Here is a 23596-nt window from a genome sequence, read left to right as displayed (position 1 = left end):
TCATTTAAGCTAACTTACTAACTCAAACGTCTTAATCCTATTAAGCCTTTTCACTAAATTGGCATTGTCAAGGTTTTTATGTTTTAGTGTCCATTGTTCATTGCTATTGGCAGATTTGTCTATATTCTGGTAAACAGTTCTACATCAAGGTCCCTATAGAAATCACTGTTACGGCAGTACATTAACGATGTTCCTTAATCCTTTATTTTGGAAACGTTGTATCACTTGACTTTTACTGACACAGCCCTAAAGCTGTATACCGTATGTCCAGACGAGTCTCAATATCTGTTTGTGGAGAAGCAGTTTATTGTGTATTGACAATTTGGAGTTTGTTCCTAGAAACCAGTACATCTTATTATATTTCATACTATGCTCTTGGCTTTCTTTTTAACATGGACTCTCCAACAAACTCTAACAGCAACTATGATTCTTATACTTTGCATTGTTATAAACAATTTGAGTATTGTTCATTGTTACTAGGATTTATGGTTTCGTTTATTACTAAAGTTAGCATGAGCAGATTTGTTTTCGTTCAACTTGATACGCCATTTTTTAAACCCGATGTTATTCATGTCTATGGATGTTTGTAATTTCAAATTACCTTGTTTGTGGACTTTTCCGACGGTCAAAATGGCCGTATCATCAGCAAATGTTGCAATTGTATAGTATTCAAGGCTATGTATATCGTCTTAAGGTACTCCTGATTTAATTTCTGTTAGAGTATGCTTCTTCCTGTTTTACTTTAAAATAACAAGGCCTAGTAGTAGGTACTAGTTACATACTCAACTTGTACCACGTTTAGGAAAGCAATAGAGCAAAATTTGTTTTCCTCTAAGGACTTTTCCAAATTGATATTAAAGAGCAATATTTCCTACAACAGTACGTACAGGTAAAAAAGAGATGGGCCGGTAGGATATAACATCCTGGTGGGGTTTACCTGTATTTTTAGAACCTCTTCTAATTTCTATAGCTGAGTATAACGTGGAGGAGGAGAAGAAGGAAGGGACTGCGACGCAGGTAAACGATACAACCTTCAAACGTTGAGATGTTTTGGTGATACTTTGAACAAGTTCGGCATCGCATATTGAGCTGGATTTGAAGCTTTATCGCTCTAAAAACAGATAATGCAAGAATTTGGGGAAAATTATTCAATTTTGGGAAAAAATCTTCGTCGAAGTGATGAACGAGCCTTTTGGCAACTAATAACTATTTCTTTTCGGAAAACGCCCCATTTCACTTAAATGGGCACGTCAACAAACAAAATTGTAGATTTTGAAGTGGAGAAAATCCCAGGTTATAACTTCAAAAACAATGATAAACTAGTTTTAACTCTTGGTAGAGAAAATGTTACCAAAGAAACTGATTTCGCGTAGAGGAGATATTACACGACCTCCTGCAGCTCAAACTGTCTCCAATTGATTTCTGTTTATGGTGTTTTTTTGAAAGTCGACTCCATGTTAATAAACTGATAACAATATTTCAATGAAATCAGAACAAGTTTTGTGCAAGAATGTGACTATTTTCACGATATTAGTAAGTAATACTTTTTCATTTTATATTCTTTTATTTCGAACGAACATTTGTTTAAATGCAATATGATTTTTTTATAGCAATTTCAAAAGTGCAAACAAATTATGGTTCACATTATATTACATCACATTATATAAAAAGTATCTTCATAAACGTAGAGTGGAATTTCCTGAAAATATAATGTGAAAGGTATAGGCAGACCATCATTTTAAAAGTGCGTGTATGTGTGTTTGCGTGTATGCGCTTGTATATTAAATGACTTAAATTTTGATTATTCTGTGACCATATTTCCCAATAAATATTTTTTGTCAAAATACAATGTGCAAAACAAAAATAGTCTACCTAAATTTATGGTTAACATCTCTTATTAGATGGTGTCTGTGACGCTTAGTCACACCCAAGAATCGAAATAAAGACGAATTGCATCAACACATCTAAAGAACGTTTCTACGGTAGTTTCGAGTAGTTGGCCCTGGGAAATTTCGATGTTTTAAAATTCTTTTGTTTACTATCTTGATGCGTCATCGGTAGTAACGATTGTTACAGAGGCGTAACTAGATAATATATCGATAATAATCTTTGGCGAAATCATGTTCTCTGTCGGTAATTTAATTTCATTTGGAGGTAGCCGTCATTGGGCTGTACGATAATTTCTATTTATTGTATCCGAAACTTGAATGAATTTCATTTCATTGCTTTTTATTCAAAAAGATAATTTTTCATCTTGAGATTAATTGCAAATTATACTTCTTAGTAAAAAATGATCAAAAATCGGTAAATGGACTATAATATATGATATTTTAGTAAATCTTTTTTTTAGTAATACGTTCATCAAAGCATTGAATGCACTAAAAAGCAGGCTAAAAAGATCAAGGAATTTAAAGACAAGTGCAACCTTAACCGTTGATTATGCGCGCGGTGATTCATATAGAATAATCTTGGAAAACTCGACTGTAGGTAGTTATTTTCTAGATCCCAAAAAAATTGAGATTTAATTTAATATTTGGTTGCTAATATACGGTATTACATTCCTCCGGAGTATTATTTTTTAGATGATGAAAGAGATGATAGTCGGACGGAGCCAAATCTGGTGACTAGGGGGTTGTTCTATTAAACCATTCAAACCCAATTCAAACCCTAAATCACGAATTTTTTTAATGGCAACATGAGATTTGTATGCAGGGGCGTTGTTATGCAAAAACAAAACATCTTTGGATAGCTTTCCGCGTCTTTTCTCTTTAATTTTTTCCCGTAGAGTGGTCAGTAATGTCGAATAGTAATATCTAGTTATTGTTTTACCCTTATCCAAAAAAACAATCATGATTACAATCCGAAAAAACTGAAGAGAAAGGTTCATTGGAATAGGTTCTGATGTTGCTCCTCTGCAGGGCCGGATTTATGGTGATAGATTCTTTTGTTGTTCTTTTTTTAAATTTTTTTTGTATGTAATAATGAAATCAAAAAAGGTGAGTTATATATACGCTCTACCAAACAAGGATCTCAATAAATGATTCATTTTTACATAGGAATACGAACCTTTACGGGGCCTAGTTGCTGAGATATAGGGCGTTCAAAATTTTGAATCAAAATGAAAAATTTGCCATAAATCAAAAATGACTTAAATTTTTTTTTCAAATGTGGTAACCAATTTGCTTCTTAATAAAGTAATATTTTGACATAAACAAACTTTGGAAAAAATTAACCAGTGACACGCTGTGAGGGTTAGTTGTCACTTTTATCCCCCCATTTTTTATGCCACTATTTCAAATTCTTTTTTTAATTTTGTTTTAAATTGCCTGATTATTTTTAGTTGAAAAACTAATAACCTTTATGGAGCTAATATGAACAGCGTTGTAATGTTGTAGAAATTTGCCACTAAAAAGAAGTCTGCAAGCATGTAAATAATTTACAAATTAATTAACTATACTATTCATTTAATTTCCAATAATGATTAAGCGTAAGTAGTTCAAAACAAATAAAATTTATTCATAAGCTGAAGTTCAAACAAAAATGTATAGCAATAGCAAAATAAAAATAATAATGGCACAAATTGAATTCAAACAACACCATATTACAACAATAACACACACCGTTTTGTCATTGACGTGTCTTTGAAAATAAATCTAGATGGAATTTAATGATATCTTCCGCTGCTTGAATTATAGCTATTAAAATTTGTTCAGATCCGATTATTGCATCATACACCAAGGACTTCATATAGCCCCATATAAAAAAATCGATAGGATTTAAGTCAGGTGATCTTAGAGGCCAACAAGTGGGTCCACCACGACCAATCCATTTTTCTCTAAAACGTCTGTTTAAGTAATTGCTTGCCGCTGCAGCAAAATGTACAGATGCCCCTAGAAAACGCGTATAAATTGCTTCATTCAATTTATTTAGTACAATTTATGGCCTGATTATGCAATCTCCAGCCATACCCACCCACACATTAGTAGAATATTTATGTTGAAATCCCCTTTCACCAATAAAGTGCGGATTTTCTTCATCCCAAACGTGACGATTTCTAGAGTTGAAAATTCCTTTCCTAGTAAATCTATCCTCGTCGGTATACAACATATATTTTGGAAAATTTCGATTTTCACGACACTTTTTTAAATACCAGTTTGTAAACTCCATACGCCTGAAAATCTCTGGTTCTAATGAACACTCTTTTAAAACATTCCATACAATCGATTGGTCCATCATTAAAGCGCGACCTACAGCTCAAGTACTTAAAGATGTTCTTTCAAAAATATTATTCCTCCTTTCAGATGCACAGTCCTTGTTGTACGTTAGCATTATTTCTTTCAATTAACAAATTTCCGGTTTCTTTCAGCCTTCTTTTGGACACTTGCGAAATCTTTGTTGGTATAAACGAGCTGCCATTCTACCATTTGTTCGAGCTTCCCCGTAAATCATTAACATATCGGTCAACTCTTCAAATGAAAAATTTATTTCAAAACAGCAAAATTAATGTGAAAACTAATTTAAAATTTTATGATTTTATCTACCAAGATAGTGTCAAATACACAAAGTGTCACGAACTATCAAAAATATAACACGTGCCGATTATAATTTAGAAATATTGAGTAATATTTAATTACCTGCAGACTTTTTTTTAAAGTCATATTTCTTCAGCACCGTTCATTTTAGTTCCATGAAAGTTTATTCGTTTTTTTACTAAAAATAGTCAGGTAATTTGAAACAAAATTAAAAAAGAATTTACTGCAGTGGCATAAAAAATATGGGGATTAAAGTAACAACTAAGCCTGAAAGCGCGCTACTGGTTGAATTTTTCTAAAGTTTGTTAAGTTTGTCAAAATATTACTTCATTAAGGAGCCTATTGATCACCAAATTTGAAAAAATTTTTGACTTTGATTTAAAATTTTGAACAACCTACATCTCAGCACCTAGGCCCCTTAAGGGTTCGTATTCCCCACCCACCCTACTACGGGCGCCAAATTTAATTGAAACAAATAGCGTTTTCTACTTCCAAGATTTCTTTAAGGTCAAAGCTTATGTAATCAGATTAAACAATTCTAAAAGGAAGGTGTGGAACTACATGAAGATTTAGCAATATTCGGAAATACATTAACACCGAAACTGTTTCTCAGTTATTGATAACTGATTGATGGAATTCGGTTTGACAGAATAACAAAAAAGGTGAGATTTCAACTATACCGACAAATAACCCAATAAAGAACCTATCAACATTATCTGATTAATAATACCGAGCCTAATAAACAGAAAAAAATCACCTTTTGTCGGAGAATAAATAATTATGCGATAGCGGCTAACACCTTTGTCTAATTATGAGTTACAAAGACGTCTCCTGTGTATGTTTTCATCGGAATAATATACGGTATAATTAAACGGTAGTGCTCAGCAGGGGTCGCTGCTGTTCCAAAAGACTACACGCTGCTTTACAATCGATAAAACAGGTTCCGACCCTCATGTATACCTGCTGATGTTCTCTCACTACAACTCGAAACATTTCTCTTTTCATCAATGAAAAATGATATATTTGATTTTTAAGAATCTCGATGAAAAATTATTGAGTCAATATGTATTTCATTCTTATTTTATTTTATTAAAGCTTCTTATCGAGATAGACTACATATTATTCTTCTTACATTTGCAATTTGTCCATTGTTAATGTGATTCAGCAGATATCCAATCTTTTCGAAAAGCTCTTGAAACTCCTCAAGACTGTATTCTCAGAATATTTTCGAGTTAATTGATTTGGCAACAAAACAAAAAAGGAAATTGATAAAGATAAATTGAAAAACGACAATATTTGGAAACACTACGAGATTTAAGTGCCAAAGCTCATAAACTTTTACATTATTTAATAAACTAAAATATGCAGATAGTCGAAACAACAATGTGTTACTCTATAAAATTACATTTTATATAGATAAAAAAATTAAAAATATCAACATGAAAATAGTAAGAGTATACACACTTCCAATTTTATGTTTTTTTCATTACACTATTTCTTCCCGAACCTAACAAAATTTTTCTCGTAACTTTTGAAGGAGGCATGATCTCCTCTGGTCCGTCAGTTATACAGGGTGCTCCGAAACTCCCTAGATAACATAACAAATAATGCTGTGACATAAATAAATTTCTCTAACGACCCATCGTTTCTGAGTTAAAGGGCTTTAAACTTTCGAAATAAAAACGTATATTTTGAGTGTATTTTCTAAATTATACACTCCAACTTTATGAATGTTCAATGGGTGATTACCATGTAGTAAGTTTGACAGAATAAATAATTCTACTCTATGATTAACAATTCGTAACTTTTACAGGGACAACCTGACAACAAGATTTACCAACAAAAATGTACATATTTGTTAAATTCGATAAAATTTATGGTTTAGTAGATATGTGGATATATAGATCGTTGTACATGCCAAGGAAACCGTTCGTCGTTAAGAGACATTCTGAAGAAAATTAGCATAAATTGATTTTCTAATATACTACACGAGGTACTTCTTTACCCCCTTCACGTACAGAAAGTACGTGCTATTATCCAGCAATATTAGCCTCCGCTCGTTGATTTTTAGATAAACAACGAGTTGAGAATGCATTTGTTGCAAAAGTACTGTTCACTGATGAAGCTGGTTTCATACGGTACAATTCAAACATAGAATGAACATCGATTTTGTGTTAATGTGTGGGCAGGAATAGTGGGTAATGATTTATTTTTTGGATAATAATTTGAAGTGCTCACTTCGACCATTTATTATAGTTTTTTTTTGTTTTTATTGTTAAGTTGTTGGCTAACTAACTAAATTTTTCAACAATTTAATTTTTTCCTTATATGATTAACACGATTTTCGACAGTATGCAGTTCAATTATTAATGTTTCATTACAATTTATGATAATTTTCTTTAGAAATCTACATATCTCCTAAACCATAAATTTTATAGAGCTTAACACAAAGTACGTTTCTGTTGAAAAACCTTTGGAAAAATATATTTTTCCCATCTTTAGATTGTAAAGGTTGTCCCTGTAAAAGTTACGGATAGTTAACAATTGAGCATAAGCCGCCCCTTCAGATAGTAGTGTAGAATTATTTATCACGTCAAAATACTACATGGATATAAGCAATCATCCACTAAAAATTCATGATGTTCGATCGAATGTATAATTTAGAAAATATACTTAAATATATGTTCCGATTTCGCAAATTTAAATGCCTATAACTCAGAAACGAGGGTTCGTAAACTTTTTTATGTCACAGCATTATTTCCGCGTCATCGAATCACTCCCCAATTTTTTGTATCAAGTCCCGGAACCGGTTTCATTCCACTGAGCCCAGGATGTTACCTTCCACCATCCAACTTCCATACGACCATCTAGTATCCTGCAGTACGGCCTTACCTTTCAGAGCTACTTAATTTTGAATATCAATGCTTCTAAATGTTCTTGATTTGAGGTCTCTTCTGTTTTAAAATTAGTTTTTTTTTTTAAAAAGAAAGATAAAATTTGTCGTTCCGACTTTTCTTTAAGTCTTTATCAAAATATGATATTGACACTGGCAATTTCTAAAAAATATTAAAAAAAAACTAATTTTAAAACAGAAGAGATCCAAAATCAAGAACTTTTAGATGCATTAATATATCAAAAGGTGTAGGAAATGAGAAATTGAAAAAAATTTTATTATCTATAGTCTAAGTGTTATACATAAACAAAAAATAGGTTCCAGTTTGAAAAATACTATAAAAAACTACAATTGAAAACTCCCGTTTTATGGATATATTTGATTAAATTTCTTGCCAATACCTCATTAAATTCTATCGTACTACTTTTGTTTTTATTTTTCTATAATTTAAATACGTGATTGCATCAGATAAAATTATATACTTTTTGTCTATAATAATGAATTTATTAGATCATTGAACCTGATTGTGAATCAGGATTTTTTTTGTATTGAACACATTCTGTCTCTCTATCTAATTACATAGATTGTTCAAAGTCGCCTTTCATTATCGGTATCACCTTATATTGTAAAAAGAAAGAATCTAACCAAACAACGATCAATTACTCGAAAAGTAGCAAACGATCTTTCTTAATCTACCAGTAGTAATAACTCACTTCCCAGTTGCTCTACGAGTCCGAAGATACGAGTAACAAGAGTAGTACCGGACGATACTCGTTTGTCTGCTAACAAATGACGTTCGCAATGCGAATCAAAGAGTACGCTATTCGCAGCCGCCCTCGTTTTTGCTGCGATTCAGTGTGTGAAAACAATGGCACTTCGCTACGACCGCATTCTCCCTTTGATGCGCCGCCAACATCAGGTATGCCGCGACGTCGTTCGCAGTATCCAACTTTTCTTCTTTTAGTTCGAACATTTTCCTTCAGGGGTGGATCCTACGCATTTTGTTACAATCTAATATAGATGTTTTAGTAAGCGGTAAACGTTGGGTCGTAAATAGAGTTCAATGTTTCACAGTAAAGGTTAAAATGAGATGAATTTATATAAAATTTGAAATTAATGAGTGGGAGGCGACAAAAATGATAAATGTTACCAAAAAAGAAACATGTATCAGTTATCACTTTTTAGCCGAGATCCACTCGAAGGCCTTATACCCATTGTGATGCTCTTGTTGCCAGGTCCTTGCCCGCTTCCCAAGCTTTTCCAGTTTGCAATGAAGTGATTCAGATCCTTAACACCCAGCTCCGCGGCTTCTTTCAGACATTCCAATGTTTCACTCCTATGAGATCCGAAATTTCTTTTTTATTAAGGACGGTACTCATCCAAAAAAAAATTAGATAAGCATTTAATTTGATATTTGTGTCATATTCATTTATTGAGATTCTTGTGTTTGCGTCTTGGAGTACAAAAAAAATGGATTGATTTCTTCCACATGGGATATATTCATATATTCATCGACCTGTCATTATATATTTGTTTTTGGAAAGGCGATGAAAGAGGATTTAGATAATAATTACTCAGACTTTTCCATCAGTATTAACTATTTGGGACAGCTGAGCATTTCCCAGACCTAAATGATGCTTTTTGCGTCGATTAAAGCTGTAGATGAAACCTGGATCAACCACTATACTCTTCTTTTTCTTCTTCCTCTTTCAATAGGACCAGGTCCTGTTCAATCCTGTACCTTTGGCCTTCTTCCTGGATCTCCTTCCAGAGAAGCTGAGCTCCAGCTCTCGCACCACCTCTTTGGTGGTCTACCTACAGGTCTGCGTATGTTTGGTCTATGAGTTTTAGCCCACTTAGCCCATCTGTCTCCTGGCATTCTCTCTACGTGATCCCTCCAGAATCTTTTTCGTGCCGTTATCCATTTCACCACATCCTGTACGCCCAATTCTTCTCTTATGTCATCACTCCTTATTTGGTTCATGAGGGTGACTCCTCTGATAGTTCGCAGTATTTTCATCACTGTGGTTCTCATTATTCTTTTTGATGTTGATGTCTCGGCTCTGGCTTCTGAAACGAAAAAACAATCAATACAGTACGTTGCAAAGAACAAATCTGCTCCGAAAAAGGTCCGTTCCATCCGTGTGGCGATTTTAGAGATATTCATAAGATTGTATTCACCGACTAGCTTTAAAAAAGTGTAAAAGTAATATGGGACTATTATGCATAACTGCTTGATAAGGTAAAGAGAAAAGTTGCGAAAAGCGACCTCATTTGAAGAAAAAGAAGGTTCTTCTGCATCGTCTCACACTTCAAAGATCGTCATGGTTAAAATTCAAGTGTTGCATTGATAGACCATCCATCGTATTTACCAAATCTGGCGTCAGCGATTTTTTCCTGTTTCCTAACTTTAAAGTTTCACTTGCAGGAAAGATGTTCACTGTAAACTTTATCGTAAACGTAAATGCAATTTACAAAATTTGAGAATCCGTCAAAATATACTTAAAACCAATCAGAAGTTTATTTTTTAATAACAACGATATTTATTCGATGAAGCTTGAAGTATGGAATATGGATTCATTTCTTCTGTTTTCTTATATAATTCAATAGGGCTGGAGTTATAGGACACAAAACACAAATTTATTTTCCTTTCGAGAGCGAGATTCATAATTATTTCGAAAAAATAATTTCACAAAATAGATATTACCATAATATGGAGAGTACTAATCAGAGCTTATGTCTTAAGAAGAATGGTTTCCTTTCAATAAAATTTAGTCCGATAGTCCGCCAAAATACATTGTTGTATAATTTGTCGAAAACAGAAAATAAGAACCGAAATAATTGCTCTACCTAACAAAAAGCAAATTTTATACTGCTTTCCAGTATATTGCGAATGAATGATAAATAACTACGAGGAAGTTTATGATACTAAAAAAAATAAAATCACATTAACTGCGTATTCAAAAGAGCACAACGAACACAAGCAGTTATAAATAAAAAACAACTCAGATTTATTATATTATAATTCAATACGTGAACTCAGAATGGGGAATGTGAAGGGTTCAATGGAATTTTGCCAAATCACATTTAAACCGAGAATTTCACGTCAACTAAAAACAAATTAAAAATATTACAGATATTAAAGAAAAATTATTTTAAATAAATCATTATGCAACAAGTGAGTAAAGTAATACTTTTTTCACGATTTAGGACGGTTTGACCGCAATTCCAACGAGTGAGAAAAGTTACTTTACTTTCGAGTTTCATACAAAATGTTTTCTACGTCCGTAGACTTTAAAAAAATCCACAAAACTTTTATCAATTTTTATTTTGTAATAATAATATTAAAAGTACAACTGTTAGTATTATTAATTTGAAGTGAAGAAGAAGTACTTGAATTGATAACATTTAACGTGTTCAAAGAAATAACATCGTCTATAGTTGTATTAGTATTTGTTGGAATATTTGTGGTACCGTGAACATTTACAATTTTGCTAGAAGTCTAGCTACTAGTTATTCTCGTTAAAATTTTCACTGTGGAGTCGTTTACGTAACCCTCCGCAACTGTGGATTTCCACCCACCGTATTTCTTGAGTTGAATTATATCACTACCGGAATCCACTAATAGAGATGCCGAAGAGCGTCGAAATGTATGCCCAGTGTAGTTTTTTTGATTAAGTAAATTCAAATATGTTGCTATAAGCGAGGGAATTTTTGAAAAGGTATTGATACCTACAACTTGGCTTTTTTTAACGCAAAAACGTGAAAAAATGAACCGCTACGGTAGTTTTTTTTCACGTTTTTTGACCGATTCAGAAATTACAATCTTTATGAATGCAAATGAATGAAAAAAAAACGTTAATATTATAACGGAAGAAATGTAGAAAAAATTCATTTTGCCAACTAAAATGAATCTCATGACTATTAAAATCGTTCAGTTTGAGAGTAATATAGAATATGATAAAACGATTGGTAATAGATGTTGTAAGACATGGAGTATTTGTTTCGCTTTGTGAGTAAAGCTGCAGAAGCACAGATCAGTTCTTCATACGTTTCGACGAGAAACAGCAGTTTGACATCAAACAATGCGTGTAGTCAAGCGTCGTGCTAAACAGCTGCTGTGTAATGTGGATGAAAGTTTGGAAAAGATAGACGAAGAAAATATGACCAGTGACTGTATTCCAGCACTACCAGAAATCCCAGATAAAATAGAAAAACTACACGAGCCTCAATGGATTGAATAAAATTTTCATAAAAGTTTTGCTTTCCTGTTTTTATTTACTACTGAATTTTATTTAATTTGAATAAATAACTATACTTGAGCGGCTTATTACTTGTCCGAGTAATAAAAAAAAATTAGTTTAAAGTATTTTTACGGTCAATGTCATGGAATGAAAGGGGGTCCAGGCAAATCTCACTAATCTCACCTAAAGGAGGGGAGTCTAAAGAATAAAATCACCACAAATTTACTAAAATTTACTATCATAGGTGTAGTGTAGATAGGAAGAGGAAGAATTCTATTCAATTTCGAGGTTCTATTGAATTTCTCGAATGGAGGGGGAGGTCGTTAACAAATTAATTTCTTCAAAAATTCGAATAAATAAATCCGAAAGGACTACTATGTCACAATACGTGAACAAAGGAGTATCAAAATGTTTTAAGAAAAACCTAACAAGCCGAATGGCATGTTATACTGTATATATTTAATGAATCTTGAATTACGAAATACGAAACACGCTTCGTTTTTTTATTAACAGCGGTATTTATTCGATGCAATTTAAGTTTGGGCATAGGAAAAATGGATTTTTTTCGTCGATAGCAGCAAGTATTTATTCAATAATGAAATAAGACTTATATTATGGAATACTAAACAAGCAGTTATTTTTCTAATAAGAGCGAAATGGATTATTAATTTGGAATATTAATAGAACAAAATAAATATAGGTCACAGTTTATTTATGATTTTTTTGTATTTGTATCGAATATTAAATCAGAAGTGGCGTAACGTGAATCATGAATTGATTTACTAACATTTGTGTTGTTCCGGGAGAGTTTTTAGCATTAAATCAAGACTAAATGTTTAGCAGAATTCATAAATGTAAAACCTAATCACGTTTCTATATTATAAATTCGTAGACTATATATTTCATTGTAGTAATGACATAGGGATAATTGAAGGAAAAAATTACTTAGTTATAAAATCAACCAAATCTCTTTTTATATGTCTTTTATAAAAGTTTGAAATTGGAGGTTTTGTCTTTGATAGTGAACATAATATCACTACCATAAAATAATATTGAAGGTCAGTGTTTCAAAATCTGTTATCATGATTATCTATTATATGATCAAAGTTAATTATTCGTTTTCGCAATTTAGACGGTACTTTTAAGAACAGTTTAGTATAATGCCAAGAATTTAGTATATAGTAATGTTTGGAACCGTTGGAAATAACATTTCATGATTTCATTAAAATGATTTCAAAAATTATTAATATTTACCGCAGTTTCAATATAGGAAAGCTGCAAATATATTATTTGTCATTTTTTAATCAAAATGTTGTAGAATAAGTCACAATACTTATCATTATTATACCCAGGTGAGGTACCCTGAATGGTTAATAAGTTAACCTAGAATCACAATAAAAAATAAATGATTGATGTGTTCGAGTACTATTAGGCGGTTCCAAAAATAATATTTATTAAATCGCTTCTGATAATAGTTTTTGTTCCCTTTTTTAGGAAAATAAAACTCAAAGATATTTTTGATCACAAATTTTTATATTAACGCTAATCCTTCGTATGAATAAATTTCAAGTTTCATTGAGAATAAATGTTAAATAAAAAGGAGAATCAACTATTTTTATTCATAAAATACCATTTCTCATGAATATAATAAAACTCACACATGCTCCATTTCAAAAACTCTATACAGAGATTCACTAAGCTGTTCGTACCAATGTCCAAGACTGAAGCCTTAATGAACCTCAGACCTCACTGTTTACTAAAAAACAATCTTTCACAACTTATCAAAAGCCGTTAACATGGGCATGAAAGTATCATCTTATATTGTAGATTCTAGTTTGTTTCGGGGAGTCTGAGCCTATACCTTGGAGATGTTTTGTACAAGACTCTACATATTATTGTTCTACTTCCAAAATACATAGATTCCTCCCAAAGTAGGCTATTTTTTGGGGATTTTCACATCCCGAGGCTTGCTATTTCTATGGCTTCCTCGCAGAATCTGCAGTTGATATCCTCTACCATGCATATCGTTTTAAGGTGGTATTTAACGGATTGTGATCTGTCAAAAGATCGACCAAAATGTCTTTTCTAGTTATCACAAATAGCTCTTCAGATTTCTGATATGGTTGTGAATATTTTGGATTGTCTTAGTCCTGGAATATTCCTCTTTAGCCATTCGTTCGTTATTGATGTGGCATCTCGTGAGGCCACAGTAGGGTTCTGGTCCAAGTTATGAAGTGGTTGCCCCTTTTTTTGGCAAGGACGTCATTTCTTGGTATACCTATGTGGCCTGGAAATCACATTAGGGTTATTTCGTTTTGGTTAGCTGGTTAGGTTAGGTTAGTTGTTTAAACTACCGCAATAGTTTGAGTGTGCACTCAAAAGCTTTCAGGATCTTCAAGGCCACTTGGTTATTTGAGATAAGTAAATGTACTTTTTAGAGAGGTTTCTATCCAAACACTCCTAAACACATTTATTTAGTGCTACCTGACAAATGGTGAGTGATGTTTCTAGAGGTATAGGGAGCTTACATTTTGGTCCATAAATGCCTACTTCAGCTTCTTGCGCTAGCTTAGAACCGTCTGTGTACCAGAGATCATCTAATATAGAGTAACAGTAGCGAGAATTTTGATATCTTGAAGTAAAGTTGCATTTCTTAATAATTTTCTATGAGTATTACTTCCAAAGAAATGGCCCTGATGTTTTTTGCTACTAAACTCAATCTTCTTGGCAACTACAAAACATCGCTACTATACATTTGATTCTTTCATTGTAGTTTCCCTGTAATTTAGGTGTGGAAAAGATTGCTTACAGTGAATATTGCAAACAACTGGAATTTAGGAAAGATTGCGTACAGTCCTCCAGCTTGATGTTTGAAGAGGATGAGACAAGGCATGGCCCTTGAGGTAGCGGAATGTGACAGGCGAAGAAAGGCATCGAGAAGTTAGAGAAGCGTTGGAATGATTGTATTGCTATTGAAGGAAATAACATTGATGAATAAAATCGATTTTTGGCAAAAAACGTATTTTTCTTAGTTAGTCACACGACTTATTGAGTGATGGTTATATATTCAAAAGAGCCACTTAACTAGTGTATGCACTACATCCCTTAAAAATAACTGGATTCCATATGTCCAAATATGTTTAAGTATTATCTTTATACGAATACCTATCCTATATTATATATAGAGAATATTTTGAGAATGTTCTCTTAATGGATATATGCAGTTTACTTACAATACGGGGGTTCATAGGTTTGCCCACAGTTTTTTGCTCTACAATTATTGTTATTACCCCTATTATCGTACTCTAAGCGACTTAATTTACAGGTATTTTCACTAAAGGTCATTATGAAAGTTGATTACACATTTTTCTAAGAAAACCAAATTCTCAGCTAATAATCAACATTTTATGCATTTCAACTACGATAATATGCAAAATTTTAAATTCAAATTCGTTAGTAAATGACATCATACAGAGTGCTGCAAAGAAAATTACCCTGTAGGGGTACCTAATAATAAATTAAATAAAAATAAAAGTGGTGAAATTCGCACTACTCTACACAGTCGCCTACTTGGGTTTATAGAAATAACTACTTTTAATTTTGGTTTTTGAAAATAGAAACACTTTTAGTTGAATCTCACAAAGAGTTTTGAAGTAAGGGTAGAAAATGTATTATACCGATGAAAGGTGGTAAAATAAAAAATGTCACAAAATTTTGGGGGGATTTAAATGCAAACAGTAAGCATTAAACTTTTGTAGATGGCTTTTTGACAGATTGAAAGTCCCATTTTGAAAGGAAAACCTATAACCTATATTGGTCGTGAATCAGGATTCATTGAGTTTATCATGGGGAAAAGAAGAAGACGAAGAATACTTTATTGCTAAAAAATTGTACACAATTGGTAGACAAAAGATTGTAAATAACTATAAAACAAACATACAAATAACTTGATACATACACAAATAAAATAAATTGCGGGAAAAGATGTTACAGATTTGATTTCAAATGGCAAATGATTGTGCATTTTTTCCGCATTATATAGTATTGAGCCCTTAGCTAATTCTAAATGTGGAGTAGGTGATTAAAGATCGTGCTTCGCGTTTCTAACTGGATTGCTGTGACGTTTCGAAAATAGGAGAAGCGAGCTCACGGATTAGGAAAATAGAGTCGAATATTAATAAGGACGGAGGAGTTAATATTTTAAATCTTCAAAAGAAGTCCCGGAAGTCCTACTGTTAAGTATGAGGAAATATCTAGCAACTCTCTTTTGTGGTTTGAAAATTCGCTCAAAAATTTTGTTTTAGAAACGTTGAGACGCAGAAGATTAGAATCGCACCATGATAAAAGGTCCCTAAATATGGTGTTATGAAGTGCCGTGACATCAGCTTTGTTCCAAGAGGAACTAGTATCGTCCACTGATATCTAGATAGTCAATGTCGTCGAAAACAGAAGAAATGAAATAGGGCCAAGTATTGAGCCTTGTGGTACTCCACATTGTATTAGTTTGCAAGCAGACATCATTATATCAACCGTCACAAGCTCACATCTGCTTGTGAGGTATGTGGAACTGCAGTTTGTTGATCGAAATATTATGCTTTAAACAATCGAGAGCCTTAAAAAAATCACAGAAAGTTTTTACAGTGAAATGATGGTTGTTTAGACTATAGTAAACATTATTTAGGAGGGAGAATATATGGATGTAAAAAATTTTTATCAAAAATGGTTTTTACTTAGAGTACTACAACAAGAAACTGTTATTTTTATGGATAAAACTGTATAGCACAGCCGGCACAGTACAACCACCCAATGGAGAGAAGCCCAGATTGCAAATTGAATTTCTATAAAAAAAACTTGGTACAAAAACGAGGGATAATTGTATTTAGATTGCTACACAAGCGCTGTGAAATACCAAGTAATAAAGTAAGAGTTTAAAATTAAATGACGTAGAAAATATATTTAATTAAGAACAACAGAATAATTGTATTGAGCCCGTAACTGTGGATCTAGGCGATGATACTACTGATGTGACTGAAGATGACAAAAACTACTTAAAGTGGGGTGAGGGTAGCTTTTGTCTGCTAAAATTTTTCATATTTAACAGAAATATGTATTAAATTATGTTTATTTAATAGGGTTATTATCCATCAAAAGACTATTACAGTTTATAACTGGTCGATTTCCTTGAACCCCCTGGAATTTGAACAATTGTATATTCTAAATGATGTTGACTTTCATATATCTGGATTCAATGAAAGCCATAATTGAACGATTTCATCTAAATCTTCTATAAATTCGTGATTTTTCAGTTTCAGAAATTCGATTGCATCGGGTGACTGTGCTGGGAATTTTACAGCTCCAATTTTTATCATCAGGAAAGTAATTATACAGTAACAGAATAGTAAAATGTGATTGTGAAACATATTGCTGAGAAAAAATTTGTTCTTTAGAAAGTTGTTACCGTCTTTAAAAATTTGATAATTACTAAATCGATATAATTTTTCAACATAACGTAAATGTCGTTAACTAGGTAACCGAAAATAGGACCCCCTTGAAATACAAGCCCAAAAATTTCATGTCTGTAGCCTTTAGTTGTGTCTTTTAGTAATTGAATGTCAGTTTAATTTAATACCTGCAATTCACCTTTGAATTGAAGGTACAATTATTTGAAAAAATGTATATCTGATTGGCATTGCTCTGCGATAAAATTCTCGCATAATTTAAGTCGTCGGTTGTCGGTCGCTTCGATTTCTGCTTTAGTTATCATTTTTATTTTTCAAGTTTGATTCAAATTCAGGGAAATAACAAAGTCGCAACAAAAGCGAAACCAATATTTCCTAAGTAGTAAAAACTACAGCAATATATAGACATACGAATTGGTATTTCTTTGAAGGTCACATCAACAGCAATGATCCTCGTTATACAGTAGGTACATTGTTGCTTGACGTATATCAAAAAGAAGAAAAGCAATGATAGAAGTCGAAGCTTGTGAAAGGTTTACATAAGTTTCGGCTCTTTTTATGATATTAATTCGACAGAGAAATAGAACTTTGTGCTAGGAAAACAAGGAGGGATACAAACGAAAGAGATATGTAGAGAAAACCACCAAATAAACCAAATACATTGATAAATTTGATATAAAAGATGAAGAAAATATGAAATTGATAATAAAAAACTCCAAAAATTATAATACAAAGTAGAAAGAGAGAAAACTGGTTATATTTTGTAGGAAAATAGATTCGAAAAAGGATCTGATTCATGGCAAATTGATAGAATAATTACTGCTGTGTCCGAAGCTGATTTGAAAAGTATCCACATGATGATTACACAACTTTATTGAAGTTGATTTATTTAAAACATAAGTTTCAATTCAAAAAATGGTATGCATTCAATTCAAAAAATGGTATGCAACTACACCAATGTGCATAATAATATTATCTGACGCTGCTTCAGAGACCCAAGAGAAAATGAAGACGATAACCAATAGTTATCTGACGTTCATTTTTGCTATTGGAATTACCAGAATCATCATGTCTCTATTGAAGAAGTATTAAACCCTCCTAAGGGTGTGTGTGTGGGTAGGTATCCATGCAAAAGGTATTGGTACTTTTTTGAGGAACAAGTGACGGTCCAAAAGTATCTGGAAATGATCGAAAATTTCCGTGAGCACACGGACAACGATCCAACACTCGCGAATAACCGTCATTTCATGCAAGATGGAGCTTCACGGCCCAAGATGGATAGGCAGACAAGGATTCGTTGAGTGGCCCGCACGGTCATGCGATCCGTAACCATATTATTTCTTCCTATATCACTTTCTCGCGAATCGCTTTTCTGCAATAACACCACGTACCTTCTCCGACCTCCAAACTGCAATTGAAGAAGAATTTTCAACTCGCGTACAGTGATATGCTTCGCCAAACCTGCCTTTTTGTTGTGAAACGTTATCGTGATTGCATTAATCAAGACGGGCATCAATTTCAACACTTACAGTAACCCTTTTTCGAATCCCTTTATTTCTATTAATGCAAATTTGTTGCCTCGCTTATACCGATCTCTGTATATAAACGTAACTGAATTGGAAGCCTCTATTTCTTTTCTGCATCAACCCTAATGTACTTGATTTTTTTCAAAACAGAAATTGAAACAAACGTAATCTCTATTAATATAATAGAAACGGTGGAGGTCTTCCATCACGTGACTCAATCTACGATTTATAGAACGCATATCTTTTACATACTATCTTCTTCTATCTATAGAAATCAAACATAACAACATAAAATCTTCTTCACAACACCAACTAAAAGACATACGTAATAGTTTCTTAAAATCGTAAAAAGAGACAGCGTCATAATTGACGTAACGTGAATAACCGATCTTATTAAAATTTGAATTTGAGGTGAGCTTTGTTTACTGTGTTATATATGATATAATCATGGAAGAAGATTTGAGGGAGAAGTTGGCCACTGTCAACTTACCGCACCTATTTTTTTGTTTCAATGTTTATGGGTCTAATGAATCAGATGGTCGTTTCCTCTTTAATCTTTTGCGTACTGGTAATGGTTCGTTGAGCTGGTCGACTTCTTCATTTTGAACAGCTTATACTCAGAGAGTGTATTTCCTCTTCTACTGAGAGTATTTTTAAGTCATTGTGGAGTGTTTAATGCTCCTTACCATGGGGCGTTAAGAATGTTGCAGAGTTTTCTTGATTTATTTCGTGGTATTATTTTTGTGTTTGAAGGCTTTGAACAATCCAACAGCTGGATACCATAGTTGATCATACATTTGTACAAAAGGGCTTTTTTTTCAATAATTCTTGAAGTGAAAGCTATGTGGGCTGATTTATTCGAGTTGACCTTTATTAGCCAGTTGGTAAACCATTTTCCAGGATTTATTTATTTGTGGCTAACTGAAACGGTTGTCTTTTACGAGGACAGCGAACGTAGCGATGGATGTTTTGTCCATTGTTGGGATTACAACCGTAAATATTCAGTATTGGAATGGGTCCAAGACACTTTCCCGTGATTTGATGGGGTGGTTTATGAAGGTTTCAAGATCAAATTTTGTTTGGAAGTAGCGGGTACTAAAGTAGGATTTCAGGATTAAATAATAATTTGTCGGAATGGATTTTTTTAGTTTATACCTAGAGTAATCCTTGGTGCCAGACACGATCGAATGCTTACTCCACGTCCATAAAAGTTGCAGTACATACTTTTTTCTCCTCAAAACTTTTGATGATTTAAATCACAATTCTGTGGTATTGTTGAGTAGTAGAATGTTTATGCTCAAAGTCAAATTGATGTTGTGGTATTAGGTCATTTAGATTTATTCCACTTTCAAGCCTCTTCAGAAATAATTTTTCAAATATTTTAGAATCAAGAATCTTAAGGGTAAATGGGTTGGTTAATGCTATGGAATGCTATGGAATGCTATTATATTTCATGGTAAGGAAGACTATTACTTTTTTTGGCAGATGTTTCACTAAATATAAATAAAAATTGTTTCGTCTGTCTATATTGAGAAAATGGAAATAATACAACCAAGTTTAGTTGTAAAATTTTCATTTCCTCAATATAGACAAACACTTCTATCTAGAACTGCAAAAGTTTGTCTGTGTTGTTTCGATTTCTAATACATATATTTGTTTAAATTTTATATCTGACGTCTGTTATAGATATTTTTATTTGTGTGCTGCTCTGATGACGGTAATATATTTAACGAAACTTTGATTTTAAATCTGCTTATGACTCTTCTATTTGAAGCCCATAGCATAGCACTTCTCCCAATAACGATCTAATATAAATCAGTTTATAATTTTAATTTAGTTAAAAGGACACTCAGTTGGTATGTTAAATATTTTGTTATTTCTATGAACTACATGAATATGTAGCTACTTATATTAAGTCATACGGTAAAAAATCAGCTTTCCAGTAATGAGCCAGCATGGCTAATATTAATTTTAGATTTTGGAACTTATTCATTAAGTATATGTATTTTTTTATCTGAAGAGTTTTGCTAAACCATTTACGAGACTACGAAAAACGTTAAATTTCTTCTTTAATTACCGTAAAAAGTCACCGTATTAGTCACGTGATGGAGGACCTCCATTGTTTCTACTTTAGTATCTTATTAGCCGGTTTCTTGAGGCGTTTTAATGCCAAAACAAATTCTAGGAATTATCAATTATTCCCACTTCATATGCAGCATTACAACTTGAAATGAAATAATTATTCTGCTGAACAAAGACACTAAAAGTTACCTCGGTACGGTCCTGCTTTATATCTCAAACTTCTGTTAAGTAACGCTTACTACTTTTATGGAGAACTTTTTATTGCCAGCAGTTTTATTTATTGGATATCCACCGGTGGAATTTTCTAGGTTATGTTATTGTGTCGTTCCGTAAAAGACGACAACCCTTGCTACCTTAGTGGAAATTTTTCCTGAAACCAAAGGAATTTCTCAGATATACTACACATTTTAATATAATAGTAAATGTATTTGTTGGAAATAGTTAAAATATATTGGATTATTTACATTATTTATGAAGTATGAACTATTATTATTCGTTTTTCAACGAATAAACTGATATTTTTCTAAATTTGCTATATAATTGACGATTATGCTGGAAGGTTCAGATAATATTATAGCTAAAATATCTCTGCCATAACATTGAATATTGCCAAATAGTCTTTTTTGTCTCATTATTACGTCATCAAATAAAACAAAGCGCAGAATAATGTTGGATTTTTGAACTATATTGACTAATTACTCTAATTTAGAACTTTTTCAAATTTAATCTCTAAAAATATTATGCTAGTTAAACGGAGATCCTTTATCAGTTTTCAAAGCAATTGCCTAGATTAACGAGTAAATTAACTTAATTATAGTAATTTCTTATAATAGAATCAATTATTTTCAAGCTTTATCTAAATTGTGATGTTTCTCTTTCATATAATAATTATATATATATATATATATATATATATATATATATATATATATATATATATATATATATATATATATATATATATAGACAGGCTTTAAAGGTCCATGGTTTTGTTCACGGCTGCATTGTGCTAGCTCGCTATCCCTAGCTCCTGTAAGTCTTCTAGTGGACGCCCTCTTCTTCTTTTTGCACCTTCTCCACAAGTTTTCTTTCGTTCTGGCTATATGCCCCAACCAACGCAGTCCTCTCTCCCATGCATTTAGACTGTTTTTCTCCTCATGATTCATCATTCATTACCATATAACACTGTAGGTTGTATAACTGTAGTGTAAATTCTTGGCTTGTGTTATCTTCGGACTTTAATAGGTTTCCTAGAGCTCCAACTGTTTTATTGCCTCTTGCACATCTTGTGACGAATTTTTTAATTTCGTCTGGTTTACTTGTTAACGTCACTCCCAGGTATTCAAACTCTTGTACTCTATCGAACCGGAACTCCTTGTTTTGCTGTGTTGTGATTTTTAATTGGTGATTAAGTAAAAAATCATCGTTACCAATTTCCATATACTTGGTCTTATGTTCGTTGGAACGTAGGCCATACCTTTTTGCTATATTTTCAAATAATTAAACATTTTTTTTTATATAATTATGGAAACAATAAAAAAAAGAAATTTCCTTTTAGATATAATAGGTGTTTTCCAATAAGAGGTGTTATTTTGATAATCAAAGAAAAATGCCATTTCTTGAGATAAATGATCGGATGTTTCTTTCATTATAAAGAGGAAGGTATGCCGTTAATAATGGAACACAACATCAGCCAAATGGTCGCCACGACTGCGCTTACAGGACCATATCCTTTTCATGAAATTTTCCTTAACCAAATTGCAAAGCGGTTGCCCTATGTCCTCGATAGCCTCACGAATTCCATCTTTAAGGTCTTGAATCGATGCTGTAAAGTTTTGACGTCGAAAAAGTAAACGCAATAAATTAAAAGAAAGAAGATGTCCATTGAAATTGTGAAAATCGAAAAATTGGAGTATTGAGCTATCATAAGTACCTTTATTTAAAAGGATTAAGAGGTAAGCAGATTTACGAAGATATGCTTAATCCCCTTGGTGATCAATGTCCTTCTTATGCGACCGTGGAATATTGAACTGCAAGCTTCAAAAGAGGTCAATTTTCCATTGAACATGATGACCGATCGGGAAGGCCCCGAAAATATCGATGCAGTTCATGACATTTTATCAAACCGTCGAATTGGACTAAGACGGATATCTGAAGCACTGAATATTTCATACGAACGCGTTCATCATATAGCTCACGTCAATTCGGACTTAAGCAAAATTGCTGCAAAATGGATCACCAAATGTTTGGATGTTGACCAAAAGAGTGCAAGGGTAGAGGCATCGCGTTCGATCTGTGCTCGATTTGAAAACGATGTAGACTCCTTAAACCGAATTATTACTATGGATGTGACTTGGGTACATTTCTACGATTCAGAAGCAAAGCGACAATCGATGGAATGGCGACACTCTGGTTCTCCAAGGCCTAAGAAGTTTCGTGTCCAAAAATCTGCCGGAAAAGTTATTGCTTCAGTTTTTTGGGATCGCCATGGAGTAATCATAATTGATTTTTTGGATAAGGGTATAACAATAACCGGAGATTACTATTCGACATTACTGACCACTCTACGGGAAAAAATTCAAAACCCAAAGGTGTTTTGTTTTTGCAAGACAACGCCCCTGTACACAAACCTCATGTTGTCATCCCAAAAATTCATGATTTTGATTTACTAGAATACCCCCTTTAGTCACCAGATTTGGCTCCGTCTGAATATCATCACTTTTCTCAACTGAAAAAAGTTCAAAAGGTCGTAAATTTTCTTCCAACGAGGAGGTAATAAAAGCTGTGGAGGTCTGGTTTGCAGAGCAGCAAGAAACATCCTTTTTTAAAGGTCTAGACACGTTGTAAGTTCGCTTTAATA

The sequence above is a fragment of the Diorhabda sublineata genome, chromosome 6 (genome assembly GCF_026230105.1).
Source record: "Diorhabda sublineata isolate icDioSubl1.1 chromosome 6, icDioSubl1.1, whole genome shotgun sequence".
NCBI lineage: Eukaryota > Metazoa > Arthropoda > Insecta > Coleoptera > Chrysomelidae > Diorhabda > Diorhabda sublineata.
This window is presented reverse-complemented; position numbering follows the sequence as displayed.